Raw genomic sequence first — 13,964 nt, forward strand, 5'->3', positions numbered from 1 at the left:
GTCCATGGAGACTTGGACAGATTGTTTTGGGCATGACTTTAATAGTAGCTGTCTGAGTGCACTCCATATCTACTGTTGTAACTTTCGGCGCCTGGAGGCTTCTGGAAAAGCTGATCTGCATAAGGTTTAAGTGTTGGACCCTCACAGATCAGAGACTGATGACATATCCTGTGGAAGTATGAAAAACTTCACTTGGGGCTAAGGCCCCACTTTGCAAAACGCAGCAAAAAAACAAAACAAAAAAACACTGCTGGAAAAAACACAGTGGAAATGCATCACATTTTTCACTACATTTGTCTTCCCGTATTATATAAAGAGAAAAATCTTGCGATTCTGTAGCTAAAGTAATCATGCTGTGTTTTTCAAAAATGCACAAATGTTTGAAAAACAAACTTTTCTGGGGCTTTTTTTTCCTCCACAATGTGTAGGTAAGCTTAATGAACTATAAATCAGGCACATCATCCACTGGTATAATATGTGAAAACAACTATCTTCATAAATCTCTACCAGTTAGTACAGCTGCAATTGCTATATATGTAGCAGCTCTTCCCAGCATCTAATTTCCATGCTATGCAGAGATAGTGATTTTTACAATTAACTAAACTTTTATTTACTGTCTGTAACTTACCCTATGAACACTAGAAGTTAGCCTCTTTTATCATGAAGCTTAGAAGGGAAGGAATAAATAAACACAGTACATAAAACTTTAGTTTCATTGTAAAAATCACACTTCCATCTTGGGGGCAGCTCCTCCTTTTTAACATCTGCCAGTCTCCCACGCCTGCACAATAAAGCCGGAGTATCAGCTACAGCGCATGTCAGCACTCTGGCATTATTTTGCATGCATTGGCAGATGTCAAGAGCAGGATGACCCAGCCCCACAGAAGGAAGTAATCTCCCACGCCCAGAAGATCTGGACAGAAAGACAGACATGTATGATGAGGAGGGGGGATGGATTGAGTTAATTAGTTTGGAATGGTTAGTAGTGGGTGGGCTAGCTAGGGAAACAGGGATGTGGTGTCAGGGAGTGAGAGGGGGAGCTAGTGTGAGTCAGCTCTTACTGAAGTGCAATGCATCATGGAAGTTGTAGGAAAAAAGAACAGGAAGCTACCCTTGTAAACAAATGCACAGGAGATAACAGAGAAACCCAGAAATTACTCAAAACACTGCTAAATGTACAGTCATGGCCAAAAGTTTTGAGAATGACACAAATATTATATTTTCACATGATCTGCTGCCCTCTGGTTTTTATGTGTGTTTGTAAGATGTTTTTTTATCACATACAGAAATAGAATTGCAATCATATTATGAGTAATAAAAGCTTATATTGACAGTTAGAATGAGTTAATACAGCAAGTCAATATTTGCAGTGTTGACCCTTCTTCTTCAGGACCTCTGCAATTCTCCCTGGCATGCTCTCAGTCAACTTCTGGACCAAATCCTGACTGATAGCAGTCCATTCTTGCACAATCAATGCTTGCATTTTGTCAGAATTTGTAGGTTATTGTTTGTCCACCCGTCTCTTGATGATTGACCACAAGTTCTCAATGGGATTAAGATCTGGGGACTTTCCAGGTCATGGACCCAAAATCTCTATGTTTTGTTCCCTGAGCCATTTAGTTATCACCTTTGCTTTATGGCAAGGTGCTCCATCATGCTGGAAAAGGCATTGTTGATCGCCAAACTGCTCTTGGACGGTTGGGAGAAGTTGATCTTGGAGGACATTCTGGTACCATTCTTTATTCATGGCTGTGTTTTTAGGCAAGACTGTGAGAGAGCCGATTCCCTTGGCTGAGAAGCAACCCCACACATGAATGGCTTCAGGATGCTTTACAGTTGGCATGTGACAAGACTGGTGGTAGCGCTCACCTCGTCTTCTCCGAATAAACTGTTTTCCAGATGTCCCAAACAATCGAAAAGGGGATTCATCAGAGAAAATGTCTTTACCCCAGTCCTCAGCAGTCCACTCCCTGTACCTTTTGCAGAATATCAGTCTGTCCCTGATGTTTTTTCTGGAGAGAAGTGGCTTCTTTGCTGCCCTCCTTGAGACCAGGCCTTGCTCCAAGAGTCTCCGCCTCACAGTGCGTGCAGATGCACTCACACCTGCCTGCTGCCATTTCTGAGCAAGCTCTGCACTGCTGGTAGCCCGATCCCGCAGCTGAAACACTTTTAAGAGACGGTCCTGGCGCTTGCTGGTCTTTCTTGGGCGCCCTGGAGCCTTTTTTGCCAACAATGGAACCTCTCTCCTTGATGTTCTTGATGATGCGATAGATTGTTGACTGAGGTGCAATCTTTCTAGCTGCGATACTCTTCCCTGTTAGGCCATTTTTGTGCAGTGCAATGATGACTGCACGTGTTTCTTTAGAGATAACCATGGTTAACAGAAGAGAAACAATGATGCCAAGCACCAGCCTCCTTTTAAAGTGTCCAGTGGTGTCATTCTTACTTAATCATGACAGATTGATCTCCAGCCCTGTCCTCATCAACACCCACACCTGTGTTAATGGAGCAATCACTGAAACTATGTTAGCTGGTCCTTTTAATGCAGTGCTGCAATGATGTTGAAATGTGTTTTGGGGGATAAAGTTCATTTTCTAGGCAAATATTGACTTTGCGAGTAATTGTTGTTAAGCTGATCACTCTTTATAACATTCTGGAGTATATGCAAATTGCCATTAGGAAAACTGAAGCAGTAGACTTTGTAAAAATTCATATTTGTATCATTCTCAAAACTTTTGGCCATGACTGTATTTGGGTGCAATTATTAACCTTTTAATAGCACTACCTTACCTTTAAAAAATAAATAAATTGTCAGGAAATTGCCTTTAAGTCTCACACACAATCATACTATGGTTCAACTTATATGGTGTTGTAATAGGACTCACGTTCTAGGCAGTCAACTCACCAGGATTAACTCACTTACCAAGAGAATAGTCACTTTCACCCAGCTGCCAGTCCATTAATATTCACTGCACTGTGACATCCTCTCAGTACAGTGAATATTATTCAGGAGTTTGCATGGAGATGCCTCCCAAAGTGTATTTCATTAAGTGTAAGTGGCGGGGATTGAACCAAGAACATGATGCAAATAAAGGAGTTATAAACAGAGAGACACAGATAAATATATATCTGGAGCGAGGAGCCGGCTTTCAGCAACAACCAGACTGCAAAAGAGAAGGCCGGATGGTTGCTACCATTCCTACTTTCCCAATTACTATGTACACAGTACTATGGAAGCCATCTTGCAGCTTCTTGAGGAACCGTTGGAGCTGCTGGGTCCGCTCTGCACTTTATAATAGGAGGCTATATTCCTCTTACAACAAGGGCTAATGTATCAGCAAAAAAAAAAGTCAAAATCCAATGTTTTATTATCTCTTTATGTAAAAAAAAAAATTAAAGGGGTTGTCCCATAACAAGGATCCTATCTATACTGCTATTTTATGTGGATATAAGACTTTTTCTAAATACATTGCTTTATCAAAACTGCTTTGTTTGGCCGCTATCTTAATTTACTCACTTCATTGTTGACAATGGCCCTTGGGATTATCTGCTCATTTGTCAAGTGAAGTAGCTGTCTGTTTCTGCCTACTCTCAGGGGGGAGGGAGGGGCTGACAAGCAACGGAGCTCCTCATATAGGGGAGGGGGAGGTGAGAGCTCCGGGATTACTGTATTATCTTCAGCTTTTCCACTTATCAGTCAGTTCAATTGAATTTGGCTGATAAGGGCGGAGATAAGAAGTCCATTACCTCTGTATGTAATGCAAGCTGACTCAAATCCAGCTCTGTTATATCAGTTTCCACATCAGCGTCATACTGTGGATCATAGCAGATAGCAGAGCAAGTGAAACCCCGCCCACCAATGTGCAAGAAATCCAGGAAGTGAAGAGAGTACAGAGCCTTCAGGCTGCAGAACAAGAGTTATGGGAATACCCGTTTAAGACCGAAAATAAAGTAAATTTATCACTGTGAGGTAAGGTAGATCCACAAGCGCAATTTTTCACAGAGCCAGATCTTAGCGCATTAGACATTTCAACATACAATATAGCATAAAATATAACCTTTATCATTAATAATAAAATAGCCACTAAATAACTACCAAAAAAACCCAGAAGGGACTAGGCAACTTAGTACAGATGGTATGGTACCAAAATTCCATACCATAAATGAATATTTAAAAACAAGGCATTTTCACGTAATGTAAGAAGATGGGGAAAAAAACCCATCTGTGCACCACCAAAGAAAAGACATATACATCACTTGAATAACTCAAAGAAGATAATAAAAATTCATTAAAAGTGCATGGGGAGAAGGGGGTGATATTAAGGTGCATTTCATGCAAAGCCTTTTCTTTTTCTAAATGTGTGCCGATCTAAAAACCGGGTAGCCATAACTGAAAGCCGATGCACTGCACCAGCATCTAGCCGTGCACTCTGATCCAGATTAGGCCCAATGAATGGGCCTAGTCCGGAGGAGGGAGTGTCTTCAGGCAGAATCGCGAGGCGATCTCACTTCTGGCTCCCGGAAAAAACTCCTGAGCAGCTACCATTAATTTCAATGGGAGCCGTCTTTTTGGTCAGGGTTTTGAGACGAATACGGCCTCAAAACCCTGAACAAAAAACTTTATGTGAACTTACCCTTATTATAACCAGTTTTCTGACATGAGTTAGAATGGAAATCTACTCCACTTCCTGACTGGTGTAGATTTCCATTCTGGTGCAGGGACATTTGACAGAGAGGAGAGGCTTATTGGCAAATTGGTCCTGTCATTAAGTGGTTAATCACAGTATAAATGTAAAATTCTACAATTTTCTTATAATACATTGCACACTTATCCATTTGTTTCTACAGCCCCATACACAAGCCTGGGCATAACTCAAGATAGGTCCATTTTGTCGCCTGGGCACACTCAAGACAGTGAATGGGGCCAAGGAGGCATGGGCATCTCTTGCCATCTGTGACATTTTCTTTCTGAACTATTAGTCTGGATCACTTAGGAGACTCTCTGTAAATCCTTGTTGTGAGTTTCTGTTTACCTTCAGAGGCTGCAAACTTGTACAGATCTAACCTTGTAACCCCAACATCCTCTGTAATAGTACGGTGGATGGCGGGTTTTTAAAGGTGGCAGCCTCGTTGATAAAAATTTGAATAAAAAGTAATCAATAAAAAATTGGAATAAAAAGTAATCAATAAAAAGTCCCCAAAATGGTCTAAATAAAAAGTAAAAAAAAATTTTGCAAAGTTTTTCGATTTTTGTTAAGGGGTTAAAATGTAAATTAAACCATTAAAATTTTATATATTCTTGGAATCATACCGAAACATAGAATAATGGTGACATGTTATTTTGGCGGCAGAGTTAACACTTTAAAAATGAAGCCCATAGGAAAGTCGCACAAATACACTTTTTCTTCAAATTCACCCCATTCTGAATTTTTTTCCAGCTTCCCAGTACATTGTACAGAATAATTAATGGTAGCTTCATGAAGAACAATTTGCCCTGCAAACATTAAGACCTCAAATGGTTCTGAGAACAGAAAAATAAAAAACTTATGGGCTTTGGTAGGGGGGAGTCAAAAACTAGAATAAAAAAATTCCTCCAGTGGGAAGTGGTTAAAGGAAGTGTCTCATGTATGTTACTTTTAATTAATTAATCAATTAAGTTTAAAGGGGTTGGACACTTTCAAGCTAACAGTTTGTAATGTGTAGCACAAAGATAAATAATAAACTTACTCATAGACATTCATTTTCATTTCTACTTCTGTCTCTTTATTTTTGAAGCCACGCCCTCCACTGACTTGGCTCTGCCTGCTCCCTGACACACCTCCTCTGACCACTGAGCTCGTGACATGGAGGGATAAGTGACACAGCATGACCATGTCATGTGTATGTGCCTGCTCTGCCCTCCTACCTGGCCTATCACTAAATGATATATTGAGTAAGAAACTTTCTGACATCACAGTCACGTGGTTCACACATCAGTATGCCATCCGTCCGTTTGAATTCAGTTTGAGACTTTAAAACGGACTGATGCACATACTGATTGTATACTGACACCTTTTTATGCTGATAGAAAATGCTGTCCATCCCCTAGAGGACAGATAAGGGGATTAAAAGTAGAAAATTGTAAACAGAGTAGAGATAAGGACATTTATTATATGAGATAAGGACATTTATTATATGTCCTTATCTCTACTCTGTTTACAATTGCTACTTTTAATCCCCTTATCTGTTCTCTAGGGGTAGCCGAAATAGCTCAGTTGGGAGAGCGTTAGACTGAAGATCTAAAGGTCCCTGGTTCGATCCCGGGTTTCGGCAGGTTTAAATTAAACCACCCACCTACCCATATAGCAGTCACCAACTAACAGGAAGATGAGACTCCACGGACTGTTATACCCCAAACCACCCACCCCACCATACCCCCCTGAATCCAACTCCCCACTTTACTAGCTTGGCAATGCCAAATATATATTCGGATGTGCCAATAAAGCTTGTTTGATTTGATTTGCTATCAGCATAAAAAGCTGTCAGTATACAATCGGTATGTGCATCAGTCTGTTTTAAAGTCTCAAGCTGAATTCAAACGGACGGATGGCATACTGATGTGTGAACCAAGCCTTACTAGGGTAGGCGTGTCTGTTCTTGCAAGAAGGTCCTTGCACATGTAATGCAGTGGAGGAATACAGATAGATATGAAGTCCCTGGTGTGCTGTGGGGTGGGGTGAAATATCTGGGGTCCATTGTGTAGTGGGGCTGAGAGATGTAGGGTGCATGGTGTACTGGGGGGGGTAGAGATCTCAGGTGCATGGTGTACTATGCGGTAAGAGTTGTAGGGTGTATGTTGTCGTGTGGGTGGAGAAATTTGGGGTGCATTGTTTAATGTGGGGGAGAGATGTGGGGTGCATGGTGTACTGTGGAAGTGAGAGATATGGGGTGCACAGTGTACTGGGGGACAGATCTGGGGTGCATTGTGTAGTGTGGGTGAGAGATGTAGGGTGCATAATGTAGTGGAGGAAGAGATGTGTATGGTCTACTATGGGGGAGAATTGTTGGGTGCATGGTGTAGTGTGAGGGTGGAGAGATGTGGGGTGCAGAGTGTACTGCGGGGGAGCTATGTGGGGTGCACAGTGTACTGTGGGGTGTATGGTGGGGGTAACGTATAGAGCTGGGGGTGTCTGGGTGTGCTCCATGCACTGAAGGTACATTCAGGAAGGTGGGAGGGTTTAGCGATGCACAAGAGGCTCATGAAGAATGGAGGAATCTTTCATATCAGTGTTAGGTTTACATGAGAGGCGCAAAGAAACTCCTCCATTGCGGTGCATGGGCGATTGATAATGTGCCTTAGCCCCAAGTAGCTGGACGCAGCCAGCTACTTGCTGTGGAAACGCATAGTGATTCCCCGCAGCACTTTTCACAAAAAGTTTGCAGAGTTTTCCTCTACATACTTTCTGCTTCCATTATACCTATAGGGAAACCGCTGGTGTTTCCATAGGTATAATTCACATGCTGCAATTTCCCAAAACTGAACTGTTTTGGAAATCGTAAAATTTCTGCTGCAGGTATTTCTCTGCAATGTGAGGGTGGGATTCGCTATCCACTTTGCAGGGACTGGGATACACTGCAATTTTTGCCGTCGTGTTAACACCACGTTGGTTTTCGGCCTTAACCTTTTTCTTGCCGAGGACGTAGCTCTACGTCCTCCCAGGGTGGCACTTCTGTAGCGGAGGATGTAGATAATCGTCCTTCCTACTATTGCTGATATCTTAGGGCTGGATGGCGCGATATTGATGGTTTAAGATTCATTTTAAAGATGAGAATCTCATCTTTAAAATGATACCACGGTCTTCATGATGGCACTTATAGTTAGGGAGCGATTCACTGTTGAAAACACTATTTGGCATTGAGATCCAATTGCAGATCTCAATTCCTGACAGCGTTTTCAACAGTGAATCACTCCCTAACTATAACAGCTATCATGAAGACCGTGGTATCATTTAAAAGATGATATTCTCATCTTTAAATTAATCTTAAACCATCAAGATAGCGCCATCCAATCCTGAAATAAAGGGCTCTAAGATGACCCGCCCCCTCCTGTCTAAGGAAGCATCATACGAACTGTAATAGGGAGGGGAGTGGGGTACAGGAGCCCTGCAGACAGCACAGAGACGGTGAATGATTCTCATCTCTGTGCATAACCTGTATGTGACCACAGGAGGGGGGTAGCAGGAAACTTCAGTTCCTGTTACCCCCTCTTCTGTCAATCAGAGAACATTCTATACTTTTGCTCTCTGAGAGGGAGAATGTAATTTCCTCTGAGCCTTACTAATGGGGTATTCTTATTTAATACCCTCTAAACATAACCAGGAAGTTTATTGGTGCTGTGACTCAGACGTTTACCATTGTCCAGGTCGCAGTGCCAAAAAAAAGTCGCACCAAACATTTACACAACATATATACAAAGTCATGAACAAAGTTTACATTTCACCTAATCCCTGCCCTGTCCATACCTGAGCTTTCTACAGTAAGGGTCAGTTCACACGTGAAAACCGCCTAGCTTATTTGTGCGAGGTAAAAAACCTCGAGGAGTTTTTTTGACGCTGTTTTTTGCATTCCATGCGGTTTTTGACGAGGTTTTTGACGCGGTTTTCGCTAGCAGTTTTCGCTAGGTTTTTTTTTTCCTATATGTGCTATAGAAACTGCAGGCGAAAACCGCGCGGTTTTTTGCAAAAAACCGCGCGGTTTTGTGTGTAAAAAAAACGCGCGGTTTTTTACCGCGCGGTTTTCGCCTCCCATTCACTTCTATGCAATTCTTCAGGCGTTTTCCGCCTGAAGAAAGGTCATGTTGCTTCTTCAGGCGGAAAACGCTAGGAGGAAAAAAAAAGCTAGTCGTCTACATAGACCACCATGTTAAAGGAGAGGTTTTTGAAGCGAATTCCGCTGTCAAAAACCTCCCCTTTGCCCACGTGTGAACTAGCCCTTAAACACGCCTCTACCGATATCCATTGCATGCTAAAGTAATAGTAATAATGATTATCACTAGAGATAAACGTATGGTTTGCTAAAATTTTTATAGGAAGATGGAAAATAACATTTTTATGTAAAATACTATTTAATTTGTATGCACAAAATGGGATGGCGTATTTATGAGATTTTGGCGTTTCTTTAAAACCCACCCCTGTAAATATATATATATATATTTATATATATATTTATATATATATATATATATATATATATATATATATATATATATATATATATATATTTGTGTGTGTGTGTGTGTGTGTGTGGTATGTATGAACTCCTCACATATTGCGTTTTTTTGGAAAGTACATTTTGTTTGCAGAAAGGGATTTCTTGAGCAGCACTTTAGTGACAAAGTTGTAATTTTCGTGCAATTTTTGCTTGCAATCCCTGTTTGCTGCAAAGTTGCATGAAGGGTGGTTGCATATATGAATTATTGTGTGATATATATATATATATATATATATATATATATATATATATATTTGAAAAATTGTGTTTTTATATATGGTATGCTGTGCAATCTGAAAAAAAGTTAGATTTTGTTAACACAGTCACAGTTTTCTAGGTACAGTATAGATTTTTAACATATTAGTGAATAACAGCAAAGTCTTCTGTATTAGTGTTTTTGGAAGTCTGAGCTCTTGTTGAAGTTGATGTTTGCGGTACATATAGTATATATATATATATATATATATATATATATATATATATATATATATATATATATATATAGTTTGGGCACCCCTATTAATCTTAATCATTTTTAGTTCTAAATATTTTGGTATTTGCAACAGCCATTTCAGTTTGATATATATCTAATAACTGATGGACACAGTAATATTTCAGGATTGAAATGAGGTTTATTGTACTAACAGAAAATGCGCAATATGCATTAAACCAAAATTTGACCGGTGCAAAAGTATGGGCACCTCAACAGAAAAGTGACATTAATATTTAGTACATCCTCCTTTTGCAAAGATAACAGCCTCTAGTCGCTTCCTGTAGCTTTTAATCAGTTCCTGGATCCTGGATAAAGGTATTTTGGACAAACAATTCAAGTTCAGTTAAGTTAGATGGTCGCCGAGCATGGACAGCCCGCTTCAAATCATTCCACAGATGTTCAATGATATTCAGGTCTGGGGACTGGGATGGCCATTCCAGAACATTGTAATTGTTCCTCTGCATGAATGCCTGAGGATTTGGAGCGGTGTTTTGGATCATTGTCTTGCTGAAATATGCATCCCCGGTGTAACTTCAACTTCGTCACTGATTCTTGAACATTATTCTCAAGAATCTGCTGATACTGAGTGGAATCCATGCGACCCTCAACTTTAACAAGATTCCCGATGCCGGCATTGGCCACACAGCCCCAAAGCATGATGGAACCTCCACAAAATTTTACAGTGGGTAGCATGTGTTTTTCTTGGAATGCTGTTTCTTTTTGGACGCCATGCATAACGCCTTTTTTTATAACCAAACAACTCAATTTTTGTTTCCAAAATGAAGCTGCCTTGTCCAAATGTGCTTTTTCATACCTCAGGCAACTCTATTTGTGGCGTACGTGCAGAAACGGCTTCTTTCTCATCACTCTCCCATACAGCTTCTATTTGTGCAAAGTGCGCTGTATAGTTGACCGATGCACAGTGACACCATCTGCAGCAAGATGATGCTGCAGCTCTTTGGAGGTGGTCTGTGGATTGTCCTTGGCTGTTCTCACCATTCTTCTTCTCTGCCTTTCTGATATTTTTCTTGGCCTGCCACTTCTGAGCTTAACAAGAACTGTCCCTGTGGTCTTCCATTTCCTTACTATGTTCCTCACAGTGGAAACTGACAGGTTAAATCTCTGAGACAACTTTTTGTATCCTTCCCCTGAACAACTATGTTGAACAATCTTTGTTTTCAGATCATTTGAAAGTTGTTTTGAGTAGCCCATGATGCCACTCTTCAGAGGAGATTCAAATAGGAGATCAACTTGAAATTGACCACCTTAAATACCTTTTCTTATGATTGGATACACCTGGCTATGAAGTTCAAAGCTCACTGAGGTTACAAAACCAATTTTGTGCTTCAGTAAGTCAGTAAAAAGTAGTTAGGGGAATTCAAATCAATAAAATGATAAGGGTGCCCATACTTTTGCACCGGTCAAATTTTGGTTTAATGCATATTGCACATTTTCTGTTAGTACAATAAACCTCATTTCAATCCTGAAATATTACTGTGTCCATCAGTTAATAGATATATCAAACAGGAATGGCTGTTGCAAACACCAAAATATTTAGAACAAAAAATGATTAAGATTAATAGGGGTGCCCAAACTTTTTCATACGACTGTATATATATATATATATATATATATATATATATATATATATATTACATATATATATATATATATATATATATATATATATATATATATTACATATATATATATATATATATATATATATATATATATATATACATTGTCTACATTTTGAGCTATTATTTTATATGTATTGTCTATATGAATCTGAGATTGAACACGAGTTTTAAGTGCAAATATGTGTTTTAGTGCATTTTTTTTCAAAAACTTATTTGTGTTTGTCACAAAGTTTCATGAAGGTGGATGTGACTATCGATGACCCATTGAGACATTTGTAATCCTCAGGTTGCCTACTTTCAAAAAATATATAGGGTTTAGGGATTCACTTGTTTTCCATGGTGTGTAATCCCTACATTTTATAGGATGATAATTTTAACATTTCCAGCTTCAAAGCAGATTTTTGTTTTTTCGAGTTCTAGTGATTTTCTGAAGACTCGTGCATGCGTGTGTAGACCTTAGTGATATGAATGAACTCTGCACATGATGAACTCTTGTTTTTAGGAGAGATGGTGCATATAATTTTTTGTTTGGTTTCCGCTTTTAGCAACTAAAGGGCTTTAGCCATGTCACTGTGAGTTGGCTAAATACTACTTCAGTTCAGGACCTGACCACTGGGGGGCAAAAAGGTCCTGACCAGTAATGGGAAATAGATCACACTGAGGCAGCTATTTACTATAACTGATAAAGACCAGGTCCTTAGTATTAAGTCACAACCCTATAGTAATCAATAGTGTCTGTTGGCATTTTATTGATTAGTCCATTTGAATTTAGCGCTACAGCAGGTATTTTGGCGCTCCATTCCAATTGGACGAATCATAGTGGCCCTCCACGGCTATTAGTTGCGCATGATCCCCTAGGATTCAGCCCTGTGTTGTGACAGTGACAGCCATTGTGAGCGGCGCTTTCTACTAGCCGGAGGTGCTGAGGTCAATGAAGCAGTGTTATCACATGCTATGTGTGGAAAGAGGAAGCACTGTGAGCCACCTCAGCTCCAGCACTGGAATGCAGGCTAGGAGTTTCACTTTCAGTTTGTTGAAGTCACACCCACACAGGCTGGCTGAGTTTACACTGCAAAATCTCTTTTTAAAGGGGCTCTCTTTAAAAAGGCTATTCAGGCACCGTAAATGTTATATTACACTACCCCCCCCCATTTTAAAATAATACCCTAAAAAGAATATGATCTACTTACGCATCGTGCAAGCTGGGCGGGCATTCAGGGTGCGCCGTCTTCTTCATCCTCTTCTTCCTCCGGTCCCGTCCTCCTCCGGCGCTCGCGAACTGACACTGATAAAAAAAAAAATGGCCTGGGCGCTTGCGCAGTAGCATGCAGCTTCTACTACAGCTACTGCGCAGGCGCCCAGGCCATTTTTTTTTACCAGTGTCAGTTCGCGAGCACTGGAGGAAGACGGGACCGGAGGACATCGGAGGAAGAAGAGGCGTGGATGAAGAATACGGCGCACCCTGAATGCCCGCCCAGCGTGCACGATGCGTAAGTAGATCTTATTCTTTTTTAGGGTTTTATTTTAAAACGGGGGGGGGGGGGGGGGGGGGTGTTAGTGTAATATAACATTTACGGTGCCTGAATAGCCTTTTTAAAGGCTATTCACGCATATGTGGGGCTCTATCAGCATGATTTTGCTGGTAGAGCCCCTTTAATGGGGAACAGGTAAGATAAATTTCATTTTTACAGCACATTTGTCCTATAACCATCTTTCTGAGTTGCCTGGAGCACTGTGATTTTTTCAGCTTAATGGTGGCCAACCCCTTTAAAACAGAGGTCTAAAAGTACAGTACAGCATTACTATCATGTCTAGCAGTACAATACAGTTTTCATTAAAGGGAATGTATCACCATTTCTTTTATTAAAATAACATAGTGAAATGGCTTACTTTTTTGTTTTCTGTATTTATTTTTCTAATTTCTAATTGTACAGTTTTGTATTCTAATTTCTGTACATGATTATGCGGGCTGCCATCTTGCTTGAGCTTCTCCTCTGAAAATTTAGTTATATATTTTACAGACAGCAATCAAAATAGGTCATTTTCTGGTGTCATTTTCCTTTTAAATCTCTTATAGATTGGTAATCTTATTTATAATAAAAATCTACTAAAATGAGAATTGTGAGTATGAACATTCACTTAGAGAGCCTACAGGTTTTCAACAAAGAAACTGTACTGGTACAATGTAATTCAGACAAAGTGTTGATTAGGTCTCAAATCCAATTATTATATATTATAATGATAGATAATTAAATTAGGCATCATAGAATTATGGACCTAAAAAGACAAATTGGTGTGCAAAGGTTTGAAGAGGTATCACTACTGCAGTATACTAATAATACTGTATAACCAAAATCCTTATGTATGTTGGCAGCTGCACATTTTGATCAAACAGTAAGTAACCCCGTATTCACACAACAGTGAAAATCATCTGTCACATGGCCGCATTAACTTCACTGTCTATGTATGGTGGCTACTCACATGGCCAATAATTTGACAGGCCGTTGTAATGGACTGTCAACATTTAAGACTAGGTTCACATCTGTGTCTGCTCCACTGAGGAAATCTGCAAGCAGTGC

The 13,964-nt window shown here is 40.1% G+C and overlaps 1 protein-coding gene and 1 non-coding gene across 6 annotated transcripts in view; one reads left to right on the forward strand and one right to left on the reverse strand.

Annotated features, from left to right (window-relative positions):
- The window catches only part of CTNND2 (catenin delta 2), a 368,350-nt gene that overhangs the window by 30,556 nt on the left and 323,830 nt on the right, over window positions 1-13,964 (reverse strand). The gene's annotated exons all lie outside the window — the stretch shown is intronic.
- On the forward strand, window positions 6,240-6,312 carry TRNAF-GAA (transfer RNA phenylalanine (anticodon GAA)). Its single transcript has one exon. It is a non-coding gene; the product is annotated as a tRNA-Phe (tRNA).

This window comes from Leptodactylus fuscus, chromosome 4, assembly GCF_031893055.1.
Source record: "Leptodactylus fuscus isolate aLepFus1 chromosome 4, aLepFus1.hap2, whole genome shotgun sequence".
In the NCBI taxonomy this organism is placed as follows: Eukaryota; Metazoa; Chordata; class Amphibia; order Anura; family Leptodactylidae; genus Leptodactylus; species Leptodactylus fuscus.